General features: G+C 45.2%; 1 long non-coding RNA gene across 1 annotated transcript in view; it reads right to left on the bottom strand.

Annotated features, from left to right (window-relative positions):
* Positions 1 to 13,264, bottom strand: part of LOC144594846 (uncharacterized) — a 28,065-nt gene extending 14,801 nt beyond the window's left edge. Inside the window, exon 1 of the long non-coding RNA XR_013547428.1 lies at positions 13,114 to 13,264. This is a non-coding gene — a long non-coding RNA (uncharacterized LOC144594846). The remainder of the gene's footprint in view (positions 1 to 13,113) is intronic.

A 13,264-nucleotide genomic window follows, 5' to 3' on the forward strand; every position in this document is an offset into this window, starting at 1 on the left:
AGTTGGGCTGAAGGGCCGGTTTCCTGCTCAATGACTCTCTGTCCAGGGGGACCCTGTCACTGTTCTGTCGGGGGGGGGGGGGGGGGGGGGGAGAGAGGAGAGCGAGAGTGGGAAATGGGGCAGACACTGTGTGATGGCTCCATCCACAATTGCAGAGAGGGATGGGGAAACAATGTTTCCTGAAGAAAGAGTACATCCCAGATGTCCTACGATGGAAGGCCTCATCTTGAGAGCACATCCTCTTTACGTAATTGCATTGACTGTAGTATTTATTTATACATACAAGACCTCCTCAGTTCAATCTATTTAGTTGGTCTTTGCTTTGGGAGTAATTATGGTTCACCAGAGTGCACTCAGGCAGGGAAAGCCAGCGATCGTTTCGCCTTGGTCTACGCATTCTCCCGGTTGCCAAACATTTTAACTCCAATTCCCATACTGACCTCTCTGTTCTGGGCCTCCTCCACCGTCAGAGAGAGGCCACATGCAAATTGGAGGAACAGCAACATGTGTGTATGTGTGTATGTGCAAATTGGGGGAACGTTGATTTCTCAAATTTCAAGTAATTCCTGTATTTCCTCTCCTCCCTTCTCTCACCCACCCTAGTTGCTCTAGCAGTTCCACTGTTCACATCTTATAACTCTCGTTATCACACCTTCATAATGAGAGGATTTCAGTATAGGGGTAAAGAGTTTCTTCTGCAGTTGTATAGGACCCTGGTAAGACCACTTCTGGAGTATTGTGTACAGTTTTGGTCTCCTAATTTGAGGAAGGACATCCTTGTAATTGAGGCAGTGCAGCGTAGGTTCACAAGATTGACCCCTGGGATGGAGGGACTGTCATATGAGGAAAGATTGAAAAGACTAGGCTTGTATTCACTGGAGTTTAGAAGGATGAGAGGGGATCTTATAGAGACATATAAAATTATAAAAGGACTGGACAAGCTAGATGCAGGAAAAATGTTCCCAATGTTGGGGGAGTCCAGAGCCAGGGGCCACAGTCTTAGAATAAAGGGGAGGCCATTTAAAGCTGAGGTGAGAAGGAACTTTTTCACCCAAAGAGTTGTGAATTTGTGGAATTTGCCACAGAGGGCAGTGGAGGCCAAAACACTGGATGAATTTAAGAGAGAATTAGATAGAGCTCTGGGGGCTAGTGGAATCAAGGGATATGGGGAGAAGTTGGGCACAGGTTACTGATTATGGATGATCAGCCATGATCACAATGGCGGTGCTGGCTCGAAGGGCCGAATGGCCTCCTCCTGCACTTATTTTCTATGTTTCTTCGCCAAACAACAATGGGCCATAATGAGCTCCATCTTTCCTGTGGTCATCTGTTACCAGATTTGTTTGGGCCTTTTCTCACTTCCTGTTTATTCCCCTTCCCCAATCCCCTCTACATTCAGTCTGAAGAAGGGTTCGGACCCAAAACTTCACCAGAGATGTTGGTGATCCGCCGAGTTGCTCCAGCACTTTTTGTCTGAGCTGGCTAGCAACCTCTCTCATTACCACGTGTGTGTGTGTGTATATATGTGTGTGTGTGTGTGTGTATGTGTGTGTCTGTGTGTGAAGATAGACACAAAATGTTGGAGTAAATCAGCGGGTCAGGTAGCATCTCTGGAGAAAAGGAATAGGTGACGTTTCAGTTCGAGACCCTTCATCAGACTGCTGTCTGCCTGACCCACGGAGTTATTCCAGCATTTTGTGTCTATCTTCGGTGTAAACCAGCATCTGTAGTCCATTCCTACACGTGTGTGTGTGTGTGTGTGTGTGTGTGTGTGTGTGTGTGTGTGTGTGTGTGTGTGTGTGCGCGCTTGTATTTCAATAAAGGTTGGATCAGACTCAGTTCTGGGCTCCATTGTGTCTTAAAGGCATGCCAATACTCACTCTCTCGCATATATTTAAAGATGAAGAATGAGCTCTTGAACAATTTACCAGAAGGTTTGGCATTTGTGTACATGAATGAAAAAGTCAACAAATCAAGAATGAGTCAGTCATCCCAGAAGATGAGGAACGAATATTTGGGGAAAAGCAAAGGAAGAAATGAATTTTCAATTCTGCTAAAGTACATGATATTTGCTTAGCTATACACTTTTTAAAGACATTCTCAATCAGCTAACAATAGTTGGACCAGGATTGTTCAACTCCAGGCAACACTCACTGGCATGTTAATGATTGTATACAATCTTATTCATTTCCTGGGACAGAATCAACTTCCTCTGTCTGGACTTGTGAACCAGACTCTCCCTTTATTTGGACAAGGGAAGAGGACTTGACATGTTAAAAGCTGCTTTCATGTTTCAAACAGCTCTTCCCCGTTAATTATCTGGTAAACACTGGAAGCATTAAACGTTGAACACTTACATATATGTGGAAGAGATTCTGAGGCAGTATTTTCCTGCAATATATTTGCAAGAGTTTACTAGATTAAAACAAAAAGCAAACTTTTAGATGATCAGCCATGGCCTACTCCTGCACCTATTTTTCTATGTTTCTAAACCAATCCATTCTCGTTGGATGTATAAACACCACTATGGGCACTACCCACATGTGCCTTACAACAGACAATGCCATCACTTGTTTTTGGACAATCTACTATTGATGCTTTTTCTGTTGTTAACATTACTTTAGCTTTCTACTCTGGTATCCAATGGAGATCTAACTGCTGATTAAGCTATCAGGAAACTCAAACTGCATGCTCCACTTCCTTCTGTGCCTTTCCAACACCTGTGCACCATACAATCTTCCACTTTATCAGTGTCTTCTCTACCGCCTGAGTGGTTACTTGGCTGAGTAATCCTAGTTACTGGCAACAATATGAAACAAGGAGAAATTCCAAGTAGGGTGTCAACCCGATACGTCACTTATTCCTTTCCTCCAGACACGCTGCCTGACCCTCTGAGTCACTCCAGCACGTTAAGAACTTCCCAATTATTATTTTTTTGCTTATAATTTTATAATGGCAAACAAAATGAAATTATCCCACAGAAGAATTGTATACCACTATGAGTGATACGTTCTCATCGCACTGAGGCAAGTTTCCATAGATGGTTTTTATTGCAAATGTCAGCATAAAGATTTTTACTGTTAATAAATATCAAACAAGGATGTCTACGCGATTTAAATGTGGGGAAGTATTCACTGATCCAGTGGTCCTACAACCCCTTATCCCAGCACACTTGAATATTTAACCTGTTTTTTCTTCTGTACAGCACAATGTGATTCATCCCCAAGAACATAAAAACATTTTAAAAATCTGCACAGGAAGAGTTCTTTTAAGATTCACCTCTACCCGGCATTTGGTGTTTTCCTGGGCCTGGTGAAAGTTCCCAGTAATTTAATGATTAAAAGTACCTGATAGTTAATTATTTGTTTGAACAAACTTTTGGAGCTTTTGAGTCGTTACTTATCCTGCAGTAGATTGTGAAAGAGCTCAATAATTTAGCAATCTGTCACTGCACGTCATCAACAGCTGTGTTCGGGAATGAAATATTATGGCTGCGTAAGACACAAAGATGTAGAACTTGTTCCCTCACATCCAGGTGACTAAGAGTGGGATTGAAATGAAATTAGAACCTTCTCGATCCCGCTCTTTACCGCGGTTTAATGGGGTCACTTGCTGGCACTGGCCCTTCTGATTCAGTTCACAGTGTCACTGGAAACTATACAAAATTAGGGAGTGCAAACGTGCTTTCGTCTAAAAAAGCAAAACACTGCCCAGACTGAGATCTGAAACGAGAACAGAAAGTGATTGAAATATTCAGCATTTATGGATAGAGAAACAGAGTTGATATTTTAGGTCAATGATCGAATGGAACTGTCACACTCGAGGAACAGAGAGACCTTCTTGGCATTTCTTGTGCCTTGTTGAGGCAAATCTACAAAAAAATTCAAGTGGATGGTTTTAACCCTGAAACTCATACTGAAATTAAAGCAAAATACATGGGTGATTTTTATGGATCTTAATTTTTTTAAAGTTTTGACAGTATTGCTCTACAATTAGAGTGGCACAGTGGCGCAGTGGTAGAGTTGCGGCCTTACAGCATCAGAGACCCGGGTTCAATCCCAACTGTGACCATGTGAGTTTCTACCGGGTGCTGCAGTTTCCTCCCACATTCTAAAGGCATGCAGGTTTCTAGGTTAAATGGCTTTTGTAAATGATCCCTATAGAGCTAGTGTACAGTGAGGATTCGGTCAGCTGAAGGACCCTGTTCTGCACTGCATCTCTACAATAAAAGTAACTAAGCAAAACATTTAATGTGTCGTACTTTCATATAACTGCAGGTGCTTTTAATAGCAGATAGTTCAAGGATGATAGGCATAGAAAATTTTACAGGGGGACGTGAGGAAAATCTTTTGTTACGCAGAGAATGGTTGTGATCAGGACTACACTGAATGAAAAGGATTGGGAGTGCGGGACAGTGGAAATGGTGTCAATCGTGACTTTCAAAAAGAAAATGGATAGGCATTATTTGAAAAATAACATGGCCACGAGAAAAAAGGTCAGTGAATGGGACTGAAGGCATGGGCTACAGGGAGCCAACATGGGCTTGCTGGGTCAAATGGCCTCCTTTTGGAATATTAGAATTCTATATTTTGCATTCCTTGGCACATTGGCACTGGGTTACACATGAGCAGCTGCATTCATTTACTTCTACAACATGGATATGATCTTGGAAAAGATACTGGAAGATTAACAGGTTATTATAGTTCATAAGTTATAGAAGCAAAATTAGGCCATTTGGCCCATCAGGTCTACTCCGCCATTCAATCATGACTGGTCTATCTTTCCCTCTCAACCCCACTCTCCTGCCTTCTCCCCATAACCCCTGACCGTACTAATCAAGTAGAACTGTCGGTGAAATTGGTAAGTAGATCTGATTCAGTGGGCCAGACCGCCTCTGTGGAAAAGGAAAGAGAGTTTATAGTTTAGGTCAATGACCTTTCAATAGAATTAATGAAAACTCATCGACCTGAAACAGTAACTCTATTTCTCTCTCCCTAGATGCTGCCCAATCTGATGAGTATTTCCACTGTAGATCATACGGTAGTACGAGTAGGAAGGCTCTCCTTGGCCTCCTCCATTGTCAGAGAGAGGCTAAATGCAAATTGGAGGAACAGCATCTCATATTTCAACCTAGTGGCATGATTTTGATTTCTCTAACTTCAAGTAACCCCTGCATTCCCTCCCTCTCCCCATCACTCTCCCCCCCTAAATACCAGCTTCAAAGTATGGTATTTGTTGAGTGTCATTGTCTGTACTAATTCTCACCTAACACACTGCTAACAATGGCCTGTTTCCTTTATCATCGTTACTTTAGAAATAGAATTTCAGGTCGATCATTACTTTTCTGCGTATCTTTCATTCATTTGTTTGAGATCTCACTACATCACCGTCTATTTCTCTTGTTTCCCTTTCCCCTGAAAAAGGAGAACCAAAACGTCACTTACTTCTTTTCTCCAGAGATGCAGTCTGACTCGCTGAGTTACTTCAGCTTTTTGTGTCTATATACTGAAGTATGATGAGTTGCTCTGTGCTGTAGACGGATGTGATTTTCTGTCATGCTTATAATATCAGCCATTCACAGCTGTAACCCTTGACAATTTAACTCCATGTTATGTGAATGTAAAGTAATGAAGTAACTTTGGTACAATATTTAGCATTTTTGTGGCCCCCTTCAAGATGAATCCCTAAAACTTTTCTCTATGCTTATCAGAATGATTCATATCATGGAACATTTTCCTGTAATAATAATGTAATAAAAGTTCCTCCCCCCTAAAATCATTCTGAAGAGGGGTCCTGACTTGAAACATCACCTGTACATTTTCACCACATTTTCTGCCTGGCCCATTGAGTTACTCTAACATTTTGTGTCTATCATTAGAACGTTTTCCTGTGTTCTTTAATTTCTTTTTTTTGCACCAAAAACTCTCAAGTGTAGCATTTGGCTTTATTCTGACAAAATAATGTGCATTAACCCGAAGCTGAATAAGATGACTGTTTCAAGAATGTAACATTTTTATTTGCACCTCATGGGCAGATTACAACCAACTGTATGGACATTGAATTTTCCAACTTTTGGGAACATCCACTTTCCCCTCCTCCCCCCTTCCCTATGCACCAGTCAGATGAGCACCCATGTCTCCCATTATCCCACCCCCTCCCCCTTTCCCCTCATCCCCTTGCACACATATCCCTTCCTCTACCTTCACATTTCACTCCTCTTTTCTCCTTTTCATCTCTAGCCATTGCCCACCCATCTACCAATCAAACCCATCACCTGTATCCACCTGTCACTCGCCAGGCTTTGTCCTGCCCCACTTCATTTCCAGCTTTCTTCTCCCTATTACAAACAGTTTGAAGAATGGTTCCAACCCAAAACGTTGCCTGTCCATTCCCTCCCTGTCCAGCTGAGTTACTCCAGCACTTTTTCTTTCTAAAGGAGCATCAACAGTTCCTCTGGAGAAAAGGAATAGTTGACGTTTCGGGTCGAGTGGTCTTGACTCGAAACATCACCCCTTCCTTTTCTCCGGAGATGCAGCCTGACCCGTTGAGTTATTCCAGCATTTTGTGTCCATCTTTGGTGTAAACCAGCATCTGCAATTCCTTCCTAGGAACTGCATTTTGCCTGTACTTCCTTGTGTCTTCATATCTATTTGCAAATCGGCCAACCTATTTTGCATTCTGATGTCGTGCAGAAACAACAGAAAAAGTAAACTGAATCCACAAAGCAAAATAATGACTCCAAAATCATACTCAACTTTAAAAGTTTTCACAACTTTCTTATCCAGTAGGTTTTAGACAATAGACAATAGGTGCAGGAGTAGGCCATTCAGCCCTTCGAGCCAGCACCGCCATTCAATGCGATCATGGCTGATCACTCTCAATCAGTACCCCGTTCCTGCCTTCTCCCCATACCCCCTCACTCCGCTATCCTTAAGAGCTCTATCCAGCTCTCTCTTGAAAGCATCCAACGAACTGGCCTCCACTGCCTTCTGAGGCAGAGAATTCCACACCTTCACCACTCTCTGACTGAAAAAGTTCTTCCTCATCTCCGTTCTAAATGGCCTACCCCTTATTCTTAAACTGTGGCCCCTTGTTCTGGACTCCCCCAACATTGGGAACATGTTTCCTGCCTCTAATGTGTCCAATCCCCTAATTAACTTATATGTTTCAATAAGATCCCCCCTCATCCTTCTAAATTCCAGTGTATACAAGCCCAATCGCTCCAGCCTTTCAACATACGACAGTCCCGCCATTCCGGGAATTAACCTAGTGAACCTATGCTGCACGCCCTCCATAGCAAGAATATCCTTCCTCAAATTTGGAGACCAAAACTGCACACAGTACTCCAGGTTTTGTTTATGTCTATTTTCTCAGTTCACATCGACTAACTATATTTACAACTAGCAGCTCCTGAAATTGAAGTCACTTCATGTAATCACAAGTGAATTAATTGCATTTTTTTGTATTTATTGTCGAGGTCATTGAAATGGCAGCATATTTGACCATCCTTAATTTCCCCAGAATTGAAGAGGCAAGTTGAGATTCAATATCAGTGGTGGTCTTGAAGTCACAGAAAGGTCAGACCAAGTAAAGACGGTATATTCCCTTTCCTGAAAGCTGTTAGTGAACCAGAAGGATTTCTAATGACAATCCGATAATGCCATGGTTACCACCACTCAGATTGTTTTTTTGCTTGAACAAAAGATTTGCTTAGCTGGTTGAATTTAAATTCTTCAGCCGCCGTGGTGGAAATCACCTCCTGATTTTCACAGGGCTTCACAAGAATGATTTAATTTTTGATAAAAGCAGTACTGGTTTTGATCATTTTAACAGATCTGTTTAGAATTACTGCAATCAGCTATCATCAGTAAAATTTCAACTTTCTCCAGAGGTTTCTCCAGAACTTTCTAATGAGGTTTGTGACAGGGCAGATGTGGACTATGTCACACTTTCTTTCCACTGACCCTTATTGAGCGGGTGATCAATGGTCGATGTGCACTCGGTGTGGCGAAGGGCCTGTTTCCATGCTATATCTCTAAATAAACCACTGGAGAAAATACCTGTAATAAGGACAATGCCAATAAGCATTAGGGTCATAGAGTCATGCAGCAGGGAAACGGGCTCTTCGGCCCCACTCAGCCATGCCGATCAAGATGCTCCATCTAAGCTGGTCCCATTGCCCACATTCGAACCACATCTCTCTAAACCTCTCCTTTCCATGTACCTGTCCAAGTGTCATTTAAATGGTGTTATTGTTCATATGGATGGCTTGAGTAATTGAGGGCTAGTGAGGGAGCACAATGTTCCCATTTTTAGGTCGCACTCTTTGCTTCTGCTAGCCGGTTTGTAAGGGGTCAGGCACACACTGGGAGGCAGTGAGGTGAGGCAAGGCTCTGCTGTGTCTCAGGGCTGAAGAGTCTGCTGCCATTTGCCGAATAATCTCAGAGACATGCAAAGGCTATTCGTGGAACTGCGAGGTCAACAAGAGAACAGAACAATGGGAGAAGAAATTAAAAAAGAAACACTCAAAAACATTACCGTAGCAACTTGTAACCAAGGAAAATTGAGATTACGGGTTTGATCCCGAGAATTAAGTGATATATGATGCAGGGCCATGGAAGGCAAGAATTGGGCTAGGCCATGATGAGGTTTGTAGAAAGGAACTGCAGATGCTGGTTTACACCAAAGATAGACACAAAATACTGGTCTAACTCAGCGGGTCAGACAGCATCTCTGGAGAAAAGGAATACGTGACATTTTGGGTTGAAACCCTTCTTCAGACTCAAAATGTCACCTATTCCTTTTCTCCATAGAGGCTGCCTGATCCGTTGAGTTACTCCAGCATTTTGTGTCCATCTTGAAGTTAATTCACTTCAGAAATATCATGTTCATAAGTTCTAGGAGCAGAATTAGACCATTCGGCCCATCAAGTCTACTCCACCAGTCAATCGTGGCTGATCAATCTTTCCCTCTCAACCCCATTCTCCTGCCTTCTCCTCATAACCCCCGACACCCTGACTAATCAAGAATCCACTAAAGGTACTATCACCACAGCAGCCTCATCAACGTTCACACCACAAGTGTAACCAATTGTAAGCCAATCCAGAGAAATTATCTGCAATTTATTGATTTATAACCCAAATAATTTCCAGTTAGTTAAAGTGCAATAAATTTAATAGAAATCATCAATTTATGAAATCCCCTTTGGTACTGCTCACATTGCTTGGAATATTACTCCCATTCCATGCCCAGCAAGGGACCAGATGGTTGGGGAAGATGAGATGAGTTCACTTCAGAAATACACATCAAAAGGCTAGAAACAAGGAACTGCAGGTGCTGGTTTACTAAAAAAAGACAAAGTGCTGGAGTAACTCAGTGGGGCTAGCAGCATCTCTGGACAGGAAGGTTTCAGGTCGGGGCCCTTCTTCAGACTCTATAAACTTTGCTTTGTGTTTCTAAAGTGAATTTATTTCATCATTACCTTAGCCCAATTCCTAGTCGACTTGACACAGCATCAAATATTACACCATTTTCAGGTCTAAGGCGAAATCTCACTGTTTATGGATAACAAGTTGCTTCGTCAAGTACAAGTTTACCAGCAGTTATAGGTCCTTCAACGAGCACTCAAACTCTCCTCCTTCCCCCCCCCCCCCCCCCCCCCACTTTCACAAACCATCTCCAAAGACACCTCTTGGATCGTGTCACTTCCCCGGGTTCCTCTCCCGTTCGGTGTCTCCCACCCTTTCTCCACCCGTAAACAAAGCGCTCCGGCACGTTATACAAAAGCCACGAAATAAAATCACGGTCTCCTCCACTTCACCCACTTCTCCGTTGCACTGATCCTAACTTGGGCCACAATCTGAAACCAAAACTAAGTGCTGGAGGCAGGGCCGTTTTTACAGCATTATGGGCCCCCGGGCAAAGCAGTGTACTGGGGCCCCTACCGTTACTCTCCCCCACCCCCCTTTCCCTACCAGCCCCCCCCCCCCCCCCCCCTGTCGTGCCGGCGAAAAGCACTTACCGAAAAGCACTTCGCGATGGACTTAGGGTGCTACATTGTTGCAAAAAGCACTTACAGATCGCTGTGAGAAGCACTTAGGGACCGAAAATGTTGCGAAAAAAGCACTTATTGAACCTACATTTTAAAAGTATTATTTATTTATTGCAAGTCACTTAACATACACAGATCAGCATGGGGCCCCTATGCTCGTGGGCCCATGCGTTAAGACGGCCCTGGCTGGGGGAACTCGGCCAGTCAAGAGTCCAGACCCTACACGTCACCTACCCATGCCCCTCCTCAGATGCTGCCTGACTCGCCGGGTTCCTCCGACACTTTGTGCTTTGCTCAAGATTCCAGCATCTGCAGCTCCTTGTGTCTCCATTTGGGCCAAATCCCGTTCACTCATCACTTCTTTACCTGCTGACTCACACAGGCACTCAGACCAGCGGGACCTCGCCTTTAAGATCCTAACCCTTAGTATTCTCGTCCCTACTTGTTGTTGCTACAACTTCCCCAAGTCCTGACGTTTCTGAAACATATGCCTCGCCTTGCCTCGCTGGCAGCTTCAATGGGCTGGGTCCTCCTCCCTACACTTTGCTCTCTCTCTCACTCTCTCTCTCTCCATGCCGCGCCTTCAAACGTTACCTCTTTGACCCAGGATTTTGGCAATGGGAAGGTATCCCACTGCCAAACTTAAACAGTGGTCCTGTCGAGCGCCTTGAAGGGGAGAGGGGAGGAGGCACTGCACAAAACTCGCGTATCAAATGCAAGCCGCTTCTTTTAGCAGAAGTGGGTTTGAGTTGCGGTTCGAGGGGACTTGGTTGAAACCGCAGAGGTTTGCTGAGCAAGGCACAACATGCAAAACTTGTAGAGACAGGTACTTTGTGCTGCACAAACCGGGCTTCTTAGCAAGCAGAACGAGGGTCATGTGTGTTTCAAGCATCCAACCCAACCACGAGGCAGTGGTTGTACCACCACTCTAGGCTCGCCTTTCACCTGATTGAAACCTTTGTACAAAGCCCTGCTGGGTGCGTTCTGTGGCTTCTCGGGAGATAGACACAAAAATGCTGGAGTAACTCAGCGGGTCAGGCAGCATCTCTGGAGAAGAGGTACAGGTGACGCTTCGGGTCGGGGCCCTTCTTCTGACTGGCTTCTGCAAGGATCTGAGCGAAGATGAAGCGTACTCTCTCTGTTCAAGTCTCCATCGGTTGTGCCTGCATCCCGCGTACCCTCCGCTCACCACCGACCCACCCACCCACCTATCCAAGCACCTCCACTCGCGTCTCAGCCCACAGGTCCCATCAAAGGAGAAAGCCTGCGCGCACACACAGACATAACTTAATACACGTATTTATGTAAGCATGCGAGGAATTATAAACTGTCAAACAATCTGAGGGATGAAAAGAGGGTTGGGTGCTCTGATCCCTTCCCAACGTCTGCCTGACAGCGGCCCACTGGTGCTTTATGTTAGAAATAAACGTGCACTTTCAATCTTCAAAATAACCAGAATGCTGCCTGGATTAAGCAGTAGTTTAATAGTTTGGACAAACTTGGGTTGGGTTTTTTTCCCCTGGAGCGTTGGAGGTTGAGGGGAGACCTGATAGAAGTATGTAAAATTATCAGAGGCATAGATAGGGTAGACAGCCAGAACCTCTCTTCCCCCCCCCCCCCCCCCCCCCCCCCCCCAGGGGTGGACATGTCAAAGACCAGAGAACATAGCTTTAAGGCGAGACGGGCAAAGTGTAAAGGAGATGTGCAGGGCAAGTTTTGTTTTGGTTGAGGCAGTTGCAATAAAGGCGTTTCAGAAACTTTTAGATAAGCAGAAATAAGGAACTGCAGATGTTGGGTTACCAAAGCTGGGGGGGGGGGGGGGAGAGGGAGCTGCTTTCTCCTCGTCGGCCACCCTGGGTAGTTCTACAGAACTGGCAAAATGTGCAGCAAAGCGTCAACTACGGTACTCTGAAGCACCTATTGCCACTTTTGATTGTTGTAGTTGACATACGAAGAAAGAAGAAGAAAGCAACGCTGGAGTAACTCAGCGGGTCAGGCAGCATGTTGGAGTACCTCAGCATGTTGGAGTAACTCAGCGGGTTGGAGTAACTCAACATGTTGGAGTAACTCAGCATGTTGGAGTACCTCAACATGTTGGAGTAACTCAGCATGTTGGAGTACCTCAGCGTGTTGGAGTAACTCAGCGGGTTGGAGTAACTCAGCATGTTGGAGTAACTCAGCGGGTTGGAGTACCTCAGCGGGTTGGAGTAACTCAGCGGGTTGGAGTAACTCAGCGGGTTGGAGTAACAGCGGGTTGGAGTAACTCAGCGGGTCAGGCAGCATGTTGGAGTACCTCAGCGGGTTGGAGTAACTCAGTATGTTGGAGTAACTCAGCGGGTTGGAGTAACTCAGCATGTTGGAGTACCTCAGCGGGTCAGGCAGCATGTTGGAGTAACTCAGCATGTTGGAGTACCTCAGCGGGTTGGAGTAACTCAACGGGTTGGAGTAACTCAACGGGTTGGAGTAACTCAGCGGGTTGGAGTAACTCAACGGGTTGGAGTAACTCAGCGGGTTGGAGTAACTCAACGGGTTGGAGTAACTCAGCGGGTTGGAGTAACTCAGCGGGTTGGAGTAACTCAGCGGGTTGGAGTAACTCAGCGGGTCAGGCAGCATCCGACCCATCTCCTTTTTCTCCAGAGATGCTGCTTGACCCGCTGAGTTACTCCAGCACTTTGAGCCTGGCTGATGGATAGGTGACGTTTCGGGTCGGGACCTCCTTGCTTCAGGAATATGAATTTTCAGGGGATCATGTGCAGGCGCAGTAGGATCAGTTTAACTTGCCATGCATTGTGTTCAGCACAAACATTGTGGGCCGAAGGGCCTGGTCCGATACTGTGTACAAGTGGTAATTCTATGCTCCAACAAGTGGTCATTTTACAAGTCGTTACAGGACATGTTAGGGGACGCTTTTGAACGGCATATTATTTCACCGTGTTCGCTCTGGTTGCAAGGGCAGTCGGTGGGACTGAATGGGACATTGAGAGTGGAGGGGGTGTTACACTGACAGCGGGGCAAAGCAAGGGTGGGCGGCTGCAGCCCGCTGCAAACTTCACATTACCTACCCTCGGCTCCAAAGGCTGCTACCAGGCTCTCGGTTTCCTCCTTGTGTACAGCACAGGCACCTTCTGTTTCCCCCCCGGCCCAACTGCAGTCTCCGGCCACCTCCCTGCATTAAAAGTTGCCAGCATTAGATCGACGAGCACATGGTGAGCG

This window comes from Rhinoraja longicauda, chromosome 6, assembly GCF_053455715.1.
Source record: "Rhinoraja longicauda isolate Sanriku21f chromosome 6, sRhiLon1.1, whole genome shotgun sequence".
NCBI classification, from domain to species: Eukaryota; Metazoa; Chordata; class Chondrichthyes; order Rajiformes; family Arhynchobatidae; genus Rhinoraja; species Rhinoraja longicauda.